The sequence below is a fragment of the Vidua chalybeata genome, chromosome 23 (assembly GCF_026979565.1).
Source record: "Vidua chalybeata isolate OUT-0048 chromosome 23, bVidCha1 merged haplotype, whole genome shotgun sequence".
Classification (NCBI taxonomy): domain Eukaryota; kingdom Metazoa; phylum Chordata; class Aves; order Passeriformes; family Viduidae; genus Vidua; species Vidua chalybeata.
Window position 1 is genome coordinate 7,351,881 of NC_071552.1, and position 9,561 is coordinate 7,361,441.

A 9,561-nucleotide genomic window follows, 5' to 3' on the forward strand; every position below is an offset into this window, starting at 1 on the left:
TTCCTAGTGGCAAAACCAACCCAAACCACCAAACTCCTCTTACTTTGATGATGAAATTCCCATTAATAGCTTCCAAGAACACCAGAGCAACTAGCTGCCCCGCTGCATACATATAGTATAGAATAATCAATAGGATGCATGAGGTGTTTTGTCCTGGCTTCCCTGCCAGTTGAAGAAAGGCAAATTACTGTGCAATGGCAGCAGGACACTGCTAATAGGCTCTGACAACAAAGCAGATGTGTTTTGCTTGTTCCCTGGGTTCCTTTGATCCACAGAAGCACACTCACACTTTCAGAGTGAAATGATATTTTTCTGTTGCCCCACATTCTCCTCTTGCCTCTTGTGTTCAGTTGACAGCACTGTGCAGTGTCAAGAGGAGGTAAATCTCCCTCTTTGCTGAGTAGGTAATGCCTTCTCATGCAAGGATTGCACCTGATGAGTTTAAGGTATCTGCCTCTTCTGTTAACACTCTTCCTTTGTTTATTCACTTTTCCTTCCTTCCTTCCTTCCTGCCTTCCTGCCTTCCTGCCTTCCTGCCTGCCATCCTTCCTTCCTGCCTTTCTTCCTTCCTGCCTTCCTTCCTGCCTGCCTTCCTGCCTTCCTTCCTGCCTGCCTTCCTGCCTGCCTTCCTTCCTGCCTGCCTTCCTGCCTTCCTGCCTTCCTGCCTGCCTTCCTGCCTTCCTGCCTCCCTGCCTGCCTGCCTTCCTTCCTTCCTGCCTGTCTGCCTGCCTGCCTTCCTGCCTGCCTTCCTGCCTTCCTTCTTGCCTTCCTTTCTTTCTCCATCCTTTCTTTCTCCATCCTTTCTTTCTCCTTCCCTCCTTCCCTCTCTCCCTCTCTCCCTCTCTCCCTCCCTCCCTCCCTCCCTCCCTCTCTCCTTTTTGTCCTTCCTTCCTTCCATCCTTCCTTGGGCATTATGGACAGGAGATGGTGATGATGTTGCTCAATCATCAAAAATTTAAAATGCTTTTGGAACAATCTCTTTCCACCTGTGGCCTGGAAGACATTCTGACAAGAATGAAGAAGAAAGTAAGTGCTTAGCAGGAGAAATGTCTCCTTTGTGCAAGTATTGCCACTGCTAATATGAGCTCAAACATACCCAATCTGTCTTCATCTCATTCCTCTTCTGTTGAATCATTTTGCCCCTGGCAATGAGCTGTTAATCCTCAGCCTGTTCATCTGCAGTCCACAAAGAAAGTGATATTATTAGGGAAAAAGTGGGCTTTTGAATATTTTGAATATCAGTCACAAAGAGGAAAGGGAAAGGGGAGAAAATGGGTTTACATTTAAGTGTGAGCCCCCCCGCGATCTCCCTACTCTGCCCCCAGTGAAGCAATTGAGTGAGAATAGTGCTTCTGAAGGTTACAGAGTCTTTGCAAAAGACACTGGAATTAGTAGTACCAAGAAAATTTCCAAATCTACAAAAGATGTCCAAGTCAATCCTAGTTACTACAATTACTGTCTGTCTTTTGGGAATACTGCCCTGGTCAAGCCCTGTGGAGCTGGAAGAAGCTTGGTGAATTCAGCAGCATCCAGTGGTGTCATGGTTTGACACTGGCGCAATGCCAGCGCCCCCATGAAAATGCACCTTCCCCAAATAAATGCTGTGAGATGTTATCAGGAACAGAGCAGAGCAGGCCCAAGCTTAATAACAAAGGGAAAAAAAACTTTATTAAACTACTACTACTACAGAAAACACATAAACTAAATCCAGGATGAAGACCTTTTAAAACACCCCTCCTCCTCCCAATTCCTAAAACACCCACCATGAAACATCACCCGGGATTCCTGATCAAATTACCACCCTTCGGATAATCAATACTCAAGCTATCAAGAGAGAGAGAAGTCTCTCTTGCACCACAGACCCCCCAGGAAACACAGTTGCCACCTCCTGTGTTTCCCTGTCACACATGGCAACCTCCCGGAGAAAATCTGCCAGTGTGACACTCTCCTTTCCATGTCACAGTGCTCTCACCACCGTGCATGGACAGACTGCCTATAGGGCTCCTTTAAGGATGTTTTGCCACGGACCCAAAGAGACAACAGTTCAGCTTTTCATCTTGGGACCACAGTCCCCCCCATTTTCCCCTGGGGTCAAGGGTCCAAGAACAGAGATCATGTTCTTTCCCGAAGACAGAGGGCATCACCATTCCCTCCTCAGCTTTCTTCTGTTCTTGCCATTCCTGTGCTGTTAGAAGCTGAAGCAGGTCTCCTTGGGTCACCACTGCATCCCCCTAAAATGCAGTCTCTATTGCAGGAGATTTTGGTTCAGTCCATGGCTAACAAGAAAAGTCCAGCCAAAAGGTACTTCATCATCTCCTCCCACCTAAATATTTCTTCTTCTAACATGTCAGGTCCCGGACTGTCTCTCTTCCACTACAAATCAAGGAGGAGTAATATTTGACAAAGCCCTCATTTCCTGGAAAGGGTTAAAAGTTCAGACTCCCTGGACGGCTGATATCTCGGTCCAGCATCCCGTCTCCCACGCTGGGCATCATCCCCCCCCCCTTTCTCCTTCTCCTCTGCTGGCAAATTTCCAGGTGCCGCCAGGCTCTCTGTCACTTTCCCTCTGTGGGGGGGGGAACAAAGGCATCTCCACTTCTCTCCACCCTTCCGTCCACAGGAGCTGGCTCGGTTCCAGACCTTCAGCCCCGCGGCCTACCTGGACAAGGCCGCGTGGCTTCCCCTCCCCCACCCAGACCATGGCTGGGCAGGGGAGAGTCTGCACTCTCTGACAACCGGAACCAAAGAGACAGTTCCCCTGGGAGTTCTTGCTTTCAACCCCCTGTGTTCTCAGAGGCGTGTCCATACTTTCAGTGGTCACTCCAGGTGCCAATATCCAAACCTGACCACTGATTGGTTTGACCCAACTTCCTGGAAAAAAATTCACTTCCATGTCAAACCATGACAAGTGGGAAATCCTTTGCTTGTTTGGGGGAGGATTTTATTTCTTTTATTGACATTTGTGCAGGGCTCAGGGAGAGTGAGTGTTGAACCAAATCGACTTCCAACACAATAGGCCAACCCCCACAGGGTCCAGTTTTTTCTGTTACTTCTTTTACGAACACTTGTGTTGCCTACCAGTTTGCATTATTCCCATTTATGCTCAAGACTAATGAATTTGGGATTTTAGACTGCTGCTCAGTATGGTAGCACCCATAACTTGCCTTGGGTTATTGAAAACAAAGAGTTGACATCGCTGAATCTCTGGTCTGTTTCCATCTGTCAGTTAGGAATGGTTTCCCTAAGCCTTGGTAGTAGTGATGCTGGTTCTAACTTGTGTTTTAAACAGGGAATTTCCTATTTTATAGTCTAAAGATGGATGGGGTTTCTCTATGCCTTTGTAGGGAATGGAAAACCAGAAGGGTGAATGCCCACCTGTCAAGGAGCTGGTGAAGAAGAGGAACGATGGCTCGAAGAAACCCCAGGCCACATTGTCTTCTAGCAAACGGTACTGAGCAATTTTGTTAGATGTGACAAAGCACATGACAAGCTTTACATGTCTCTTCTTCAGGAAAATCTTTCTGGCAGAGATGACCAGTGCCACAGATTGTTTCCTTTCCCTATAAATGCTCTATGATAAAAAATGCCTACCTCTGCATTATGCTGAACACAGCTTCTCTGGAGGGGTTCCCACAGAAATTGAGAGACAAAAAGGTACCCATTGGTTGCAGCTCAGACGATCCAGTGCAGTGGCAAGGGCGGTGTTGTGGAGGCTATGACAGGGACAAGTTTCTGCTGCCTGACTTGGGACAAGTAAATTCAACCAGGGTTTTTTTTTTTCATCTGAGTGGAGCCTTTTTCAGTGGGTGTTTTGATGAGAAGTCCCAGTCTAGCAGCAAGATGCCATTCCACAAAGATTCTCACCCATGTGGGTTGGCCTGGCTGAATCATGGTTTTCTTACCCTCAAACAGTATCAAGTTTGAGTAGTAAATAGCAAGGCAATTCCTGAGCAACTTTGGTCAACAGGTGCCTCAATGTGGACTTTTTGTCTTCATAGTCCCATCCTTCATATAATTTGCTTGACGAACAGCATGTTTGGTTTATTTCGTCCTGTGCTGCAATTAGCATTTAAGTCAGGAATTTGCTCCTTGCTGTCTCTTCATGGCAGTTGCAGAGCTACTTGTACCTGTTCTCCTCTGATAGTAGAGGGGATTTATTTAGCTCTGTCATGCTCAGCGGTGGCAGGAAAGTGACCACATGCCTCAATAGCATAGCTAGCATCTTCCTGTGCACATGGAAGAGACAGGTTGATCCAGGAGAATTGTTCCCCGTGGGGTTGTTAAGCTGTGGATCTAGTCTCTAGGGAAGCAAATGAAATGTGAGCGTTGTTCTGGGATGTCTGGCTTCTGTTTTCATCTCTGTTACTGATTTTCTGAATCATTCAAATATGGCCCTGTTCATCTGTTCAGATGCATTTGAGCTACTTTTCCAGACTGTCGTGCCTGGTTGTAGAGACACTTCTCCAGAAGGATGAGTTTCCTTATTAATAAACACACGTCCCATATGAGGAGGCATTTAAACCTGGAAGTAGCATCTCTCTTTCTCCACAAAGCAATGTGACCTGTGTGCCTTGGAAGCCATCTGAAGATAGATCAGATGCATCTCATCCTTGGTCTTCCTGAGTGGGCGCTGGTGACAATGTTACTTGCAGATTGTCTCCCGTAGTGATTGGCATGAGGCCCACGTTGTTGTTCAGAGCCTCATGATTTTCAAGCTTGAAATCCCAGAATTAGGAAAGCTCCTCAAGATGTTTTGCTCACAATTAACTGAAGGTGTTATCACCAACAGGTTCCTAATTTGCTTTTATTTTCCAGGGTGAAATCTACCTCTGATGGACGCCTCCTACACCGTGCAAAAGCCCAGGTCACGTTACCTCCAGCTGTGGAAGAAACGGAGCTGCTCCAGAAGCTTTACAGTCTCCTGGAAGCCAAAGGCTTTCAGACACGGATGGAAGGAGTGGCACTCCTCCAAGACCTGTGCAAAACCAGCCCCCAGCTCAACTCCACTAACATTGTCCAAGTATGTAGGATATCTTCATTGTCCCTTTCCTTTAGCTCCTTTCCTAAGCCTGTAGCAGGAAAGTTTATTCAGTGTGTCTTGGCACTCCATCCTGGCTGCTTGGGACACGCTGGTCCCTCTTAGCCAGACAAATTCAATTCAGGTTTAGGCTTCAGGACAAGTTATTTCAGTCCAGCTGCATTTGTCTGGCAGGTGCCTATTGGTGCTGTTCATCAGATGATGACAGAATTTTCTGCTGGTCTAACTGCTGCTCTCTCCTACTCCCAGTTGGGTTAAGTGAAGGGAATGCAGCCCCTGAAAGCATGGCAATTATTCTCTAGACCAAAAATGGGTTTGCATCAGGAAGAGAAGTATCAGGCTGGGTTGGTTTAAACCCATTGTTTTTTTTAAAGAATACTTCTATATACTCCATCTTGTCTTGCACAGGCACAACTCTGGCTACTCATTTCCATCCTTGTTCCTATTCCTCTTGGTAAAGACAGTGCTCACCCTTCCTGGGCGGGTCTTTTTTTCTCTTTGGAAAAGGAGGAAAACAGCTAAGGACACATCTCTGCCTTCTCCTCCCAGTCGCTGCTTTGTCCCTTTTTCCAGGAAAAGGTGCCTGATAATGTGGCTGTCAAGGGACTGAACCTGCTCTACTGAGAGCTGTAGAGCACATTACATTTCAGAAGTCTACCTGTTACTTAGATAAATGGTCTAGATCCTGGAAGAGTTGATCGGAGCCCTGCACTTCTCCAGACACTGGTTCTGAGATAAACAAAAGAAAACTTAGATCTCCTCCAGCCATAGTTTTGGCAAAATCATAACTGCCTTCAGTACATGAGGCAAGTGTGCAGAAAACCAGGCATTGTAAACATCTGCTTCCATACTTCTAAAGCAAAGGTAGTCTTTTGCATTAGTAAATGGAATTGATTTAATGATTTATAGATGGAGAGAAATACCATAGGAACGATTCTGTCCCCAACCAAACCTCTTAAAAAGAGAAGAGAATCTTTCAACCAACATGAGGTTGTGCCACCATTCCAGTGAGTGGCCCACAGGTAAACAGTGAAATTGTGCAAGCAAATGCTAACCTGACAGAAAGGATCACTTTCATCTTTTATGTTGCTGAGTGCTCCATCCACTCTTCAAACAAGGACATTTTAATCCAGCTTACACGTTGTTTGTTCTCTTCACAGATTTTTGATTATTTTGTCCTGAGAATATCTGATAGCCACAAGAAAGTGAAGCAGAAGGCGCTGGACGTGCTGGCCAAAATCACGGGCGTCCTGGAGGAAGCCTTGAACCCAGTGATCATTGGTTTGGTGGAAGGAATAACAAAGAGCCTGAACTCAAAGGATCCCAGGGTTCGTGCCGCAGCCATGAAAGCACTGGAAGAATCCATTGCTCATTTAGGTAAGGCTGACCCCTGGCATGGACTCTCCTCAACTGCCTCTCTGTCTCTCCTACACAAGAGAACACTGAGTACCTTGATAGCTGCTGTTGTCTGTGAAATGCTCCAGCTGACATCCACCAGAAGCTGGGCAGGTGCAGTCCTTATGCACCAGTCCCCCAACAGGCTTGAATGTGGTCAGCATTTCCCAAAAGTCCCAGGAGCCCTTGGCTCTGTGCTGCTTGTCTGAAGAGCAAGTCCCGGAGCAGAGCTTTGTTACAGTTCAGAGGCACAGGGGGTTTTGGAGTTTGCTTGGGCCCCGTTTGACTTCCCAAATGAATAGCTTTGCTGTTGGCATGAAGGGACACTGACCCACCAGAGCTTCTGCAGAGCAGCCACCTGGAAAGCTCTACATTATAGGCATTAGCTGCCTATTTTCCACTTCTTTTCTTTATCTTCTGTTTTCAGAGGGCAACTTAGGATTCACCAAGTTCATTTCTTTATAACAGGTCTAATCCCAGCTGTCAATGAGGCCTTGTTCCACACGTTGTTTTGCATGGGGCAAGATGGCTAGAGCAAGTAACTTCATAGGCAAGGGCTGCTCTAAATTCCTTTGCCATGCAGATTTATGTCACCTCTGAAAATGCCGCACTGGGGAAATATGCCTGAAAAAAGGAGTGTTGAAGAGGCAGCTCTTCAGAGGGACTTTCCACGTTCCCCTCCTCACTTGCTCTCTGAACTCACAAACTGCCTGACTCAGTGCCTTTCTGTGCCCCAAGGATGGCGTTCTTCCTTTTTGCTCTGGGATGCAAAACCTTTTCACTGCTTGCATGTGACTGAACTCTTGAGGTGCCTGATGTGAAATGTTTTAACATAGCTCCTGGTACAGCAGACAAGTTTGGATTTACAAATGGGAAAGGAGAGCTTTTCTTTTGGAATTTAAAAGCCTGTCAAGTAGGCTGGAAGAAGAAAAGGATCCAAATGTCAGCAGAAATGCACTTTATTTTATAAAATGGGGTTACCCCTGCCCTTTCCCTCCCCGCTATCCTTTCTGCTATGACCTCAGAAAAGTGAGCAGAAACATGTGTTTCACTTGCAGATAAAGTATCACTGCTGAAAGAGTTCAGCTACCAATGGAATCAACTGTGTGGCCAAGCTCTGCTGGATGTCGCGGAGCGTATCACAGGTATGGCCTCCCCTTCGAAGCCAAGAGGTCTTCCCAGGGACTACTTACAGGGAATGCCTGTGAATAGACAGTAGAGTAGCTCCTCCAAATCAGGAGGTGCTGAGCTGGTCCCTCCTGCCCAATACCCATGGCAGGTGTATTTGGCAGGTTTTCCCTGGCTGCTGCAGAGCTGTGCAGCATCTGAGATGGGGGCGGCGCTCAGCCTCGGGGCTGAGCTCTCACTGGGGCATCTCAGAACCCACCTGCAGGAAAGGAAGGGGCTAAAAATACCCCAGCTGGCTCCTCTCTTGGAGGCTCAGGGACATCTGTGATCCTTTAGGGAGAACGGTGGCAAATGCTGTTTCAGGGGATCAGTTTCTTTTGTCCTCACAGAATTCTCATTTTCCTCTTGGAAAGTTTTGAGGCTGAACTGTGCAGAGCCTGGGGGGTCACAGCTGAGGTCAAAACTCAACAGACATATTGGAGGCATGGATTTAGTGCAAGGCAGCCTTTGGGGGCAGAGGGGCAGAGGCAGAGTGCTGAGGCTCCCTGGCTGTGCTGTCAAAGTGGCATTGGGCTGAGCATTTCAGGGTGTGCAAACAGTGTCTTCCTGTGACAGTGCTGTCCAAAATGCCACAAATGCAGCTGATAATTGATTCCTCAGAGGAGCTTGCTATGTCAGCAATAGGCAAAGAATGGAAAAATTATAATCTCAATATATAGTAGAGAAGATGATTGATAGCCTTGCTTTAACTGGGATAATGGTGCTGCTAATTATGGCACCATCTTTTAAATGCAAAGTTTAATCCACTTTGTGTCTTCATTAGGAATCTCAAAAGGGCATGTTCAGCGATTGGGAATGTCAAAGGCCCTTTATTGAGCATTTGAATAAAGTAGATGTCCAGCAATAGAGATTTTAGTTTGGCAGTATTATCCTTTTCAAATAAAGGAATTAACCATAAATTAGGACTACTTTAGAAAAAGCAGATGTTCTCTCTGAGATTTAGTAGGAACAGAGAGCTGTTCCTCTCATTCAATAGTCACCAATGTCTTTAATTACATATAAACTCAAATGAATTCCAATTTTGAAGTGGGTACCATAACTCTTTTCCTGCTTAGCAGAATTGGTTTTGGGTACTGTTTCAATGTTGATGACTGCTGGTGGATTAACAGCATAGGGAAAATGAAGGCTCTTCCACCACAGAATGAGAAATGGCTACTAGATAACATTTTGTCTGACCATAAAATAAGAATGGTCTCTAGAGCGTTTCAGGCTTTGATCTCTCAGCCCAGTCTGCCATGCAAGCAACCTGTTGGTAGTAAATTTTTGTCTCTGTTTGATATGAACTAGTTCAGAAAATGAGCAGAGAGCAGATTTCAGAGACAATAGGAGACAACACTCGTGTTTTGGTTACATTTTGGTCCCCTGTGTAGCATTTTTCTCTTTCTATGCCCCTATTGCAGTGGGCATTATGGGAAAAAATGGCATTAACAATGGGAGGGGAAATAGCATTAAAATGTGGAGATGCTCAAATGCCTCAGCAATGGGGTCTGGATAATTATCTAAGACTCCTTGAGGTTTGAAACAGCTCTTTGTTGGAAGTCACAAAAGCATTCTGCCAAAGACACCAGCTAGTCACTGATGTTTCTAATCCAGCTGTCAAGCAGCAGCCATCTCTGGTGGACTGGAGCTTTGAAGTGTGTTCTAACACTGCCCTTTGCTGTGTGCCACTGAGCAAAGGGAAGAGCCAGATGAGACATTTGGCACTTGACATCAAAATTACAACAATGGAATCATCCCTTTTATTAGAAATCTCTCCATTTCCTCTCTAGGGCGCATTTCCAAATCTTCAGTGTGGGTTTAGACAACTTCTTAATGGAAAGAAAAGGCAATTTGACATTTCATTCATTGTTCATGCAGAAAGAGCTTGTGAAATAATGTAGTAAAGTTATGAAGTCTGCCACAGGGGCAAGGCTCTGGTTGGAGAAATTAGTCCTGAGGGG

The 9,561-nt window shown here is 46.0% G+C and overlaps 1 long non-coding RNA gene across 1 annotated transcript; it reads left to right on the plus strand.

The window, feature by feature from the left end:
• The first annotated feature begins 938 nt into the window (after positions 1 to 938).
• LOC128799325 (uncharacterized) lies at positions 939 to 4,898 on the plus strand. The gene is made up of 3 exons (XR_008434698.1): positions 939 to 1,026; positions 3,345 to 3,448; positions 4,816 to 4,898. It is a non-coding gene; the product is annotated as an uncharacterized LOC128799325 (long non-coding RNA).
• The last annotated feature ends 4,663 nt before the right edge of the window (positions 4,899 to 9,561 follow it).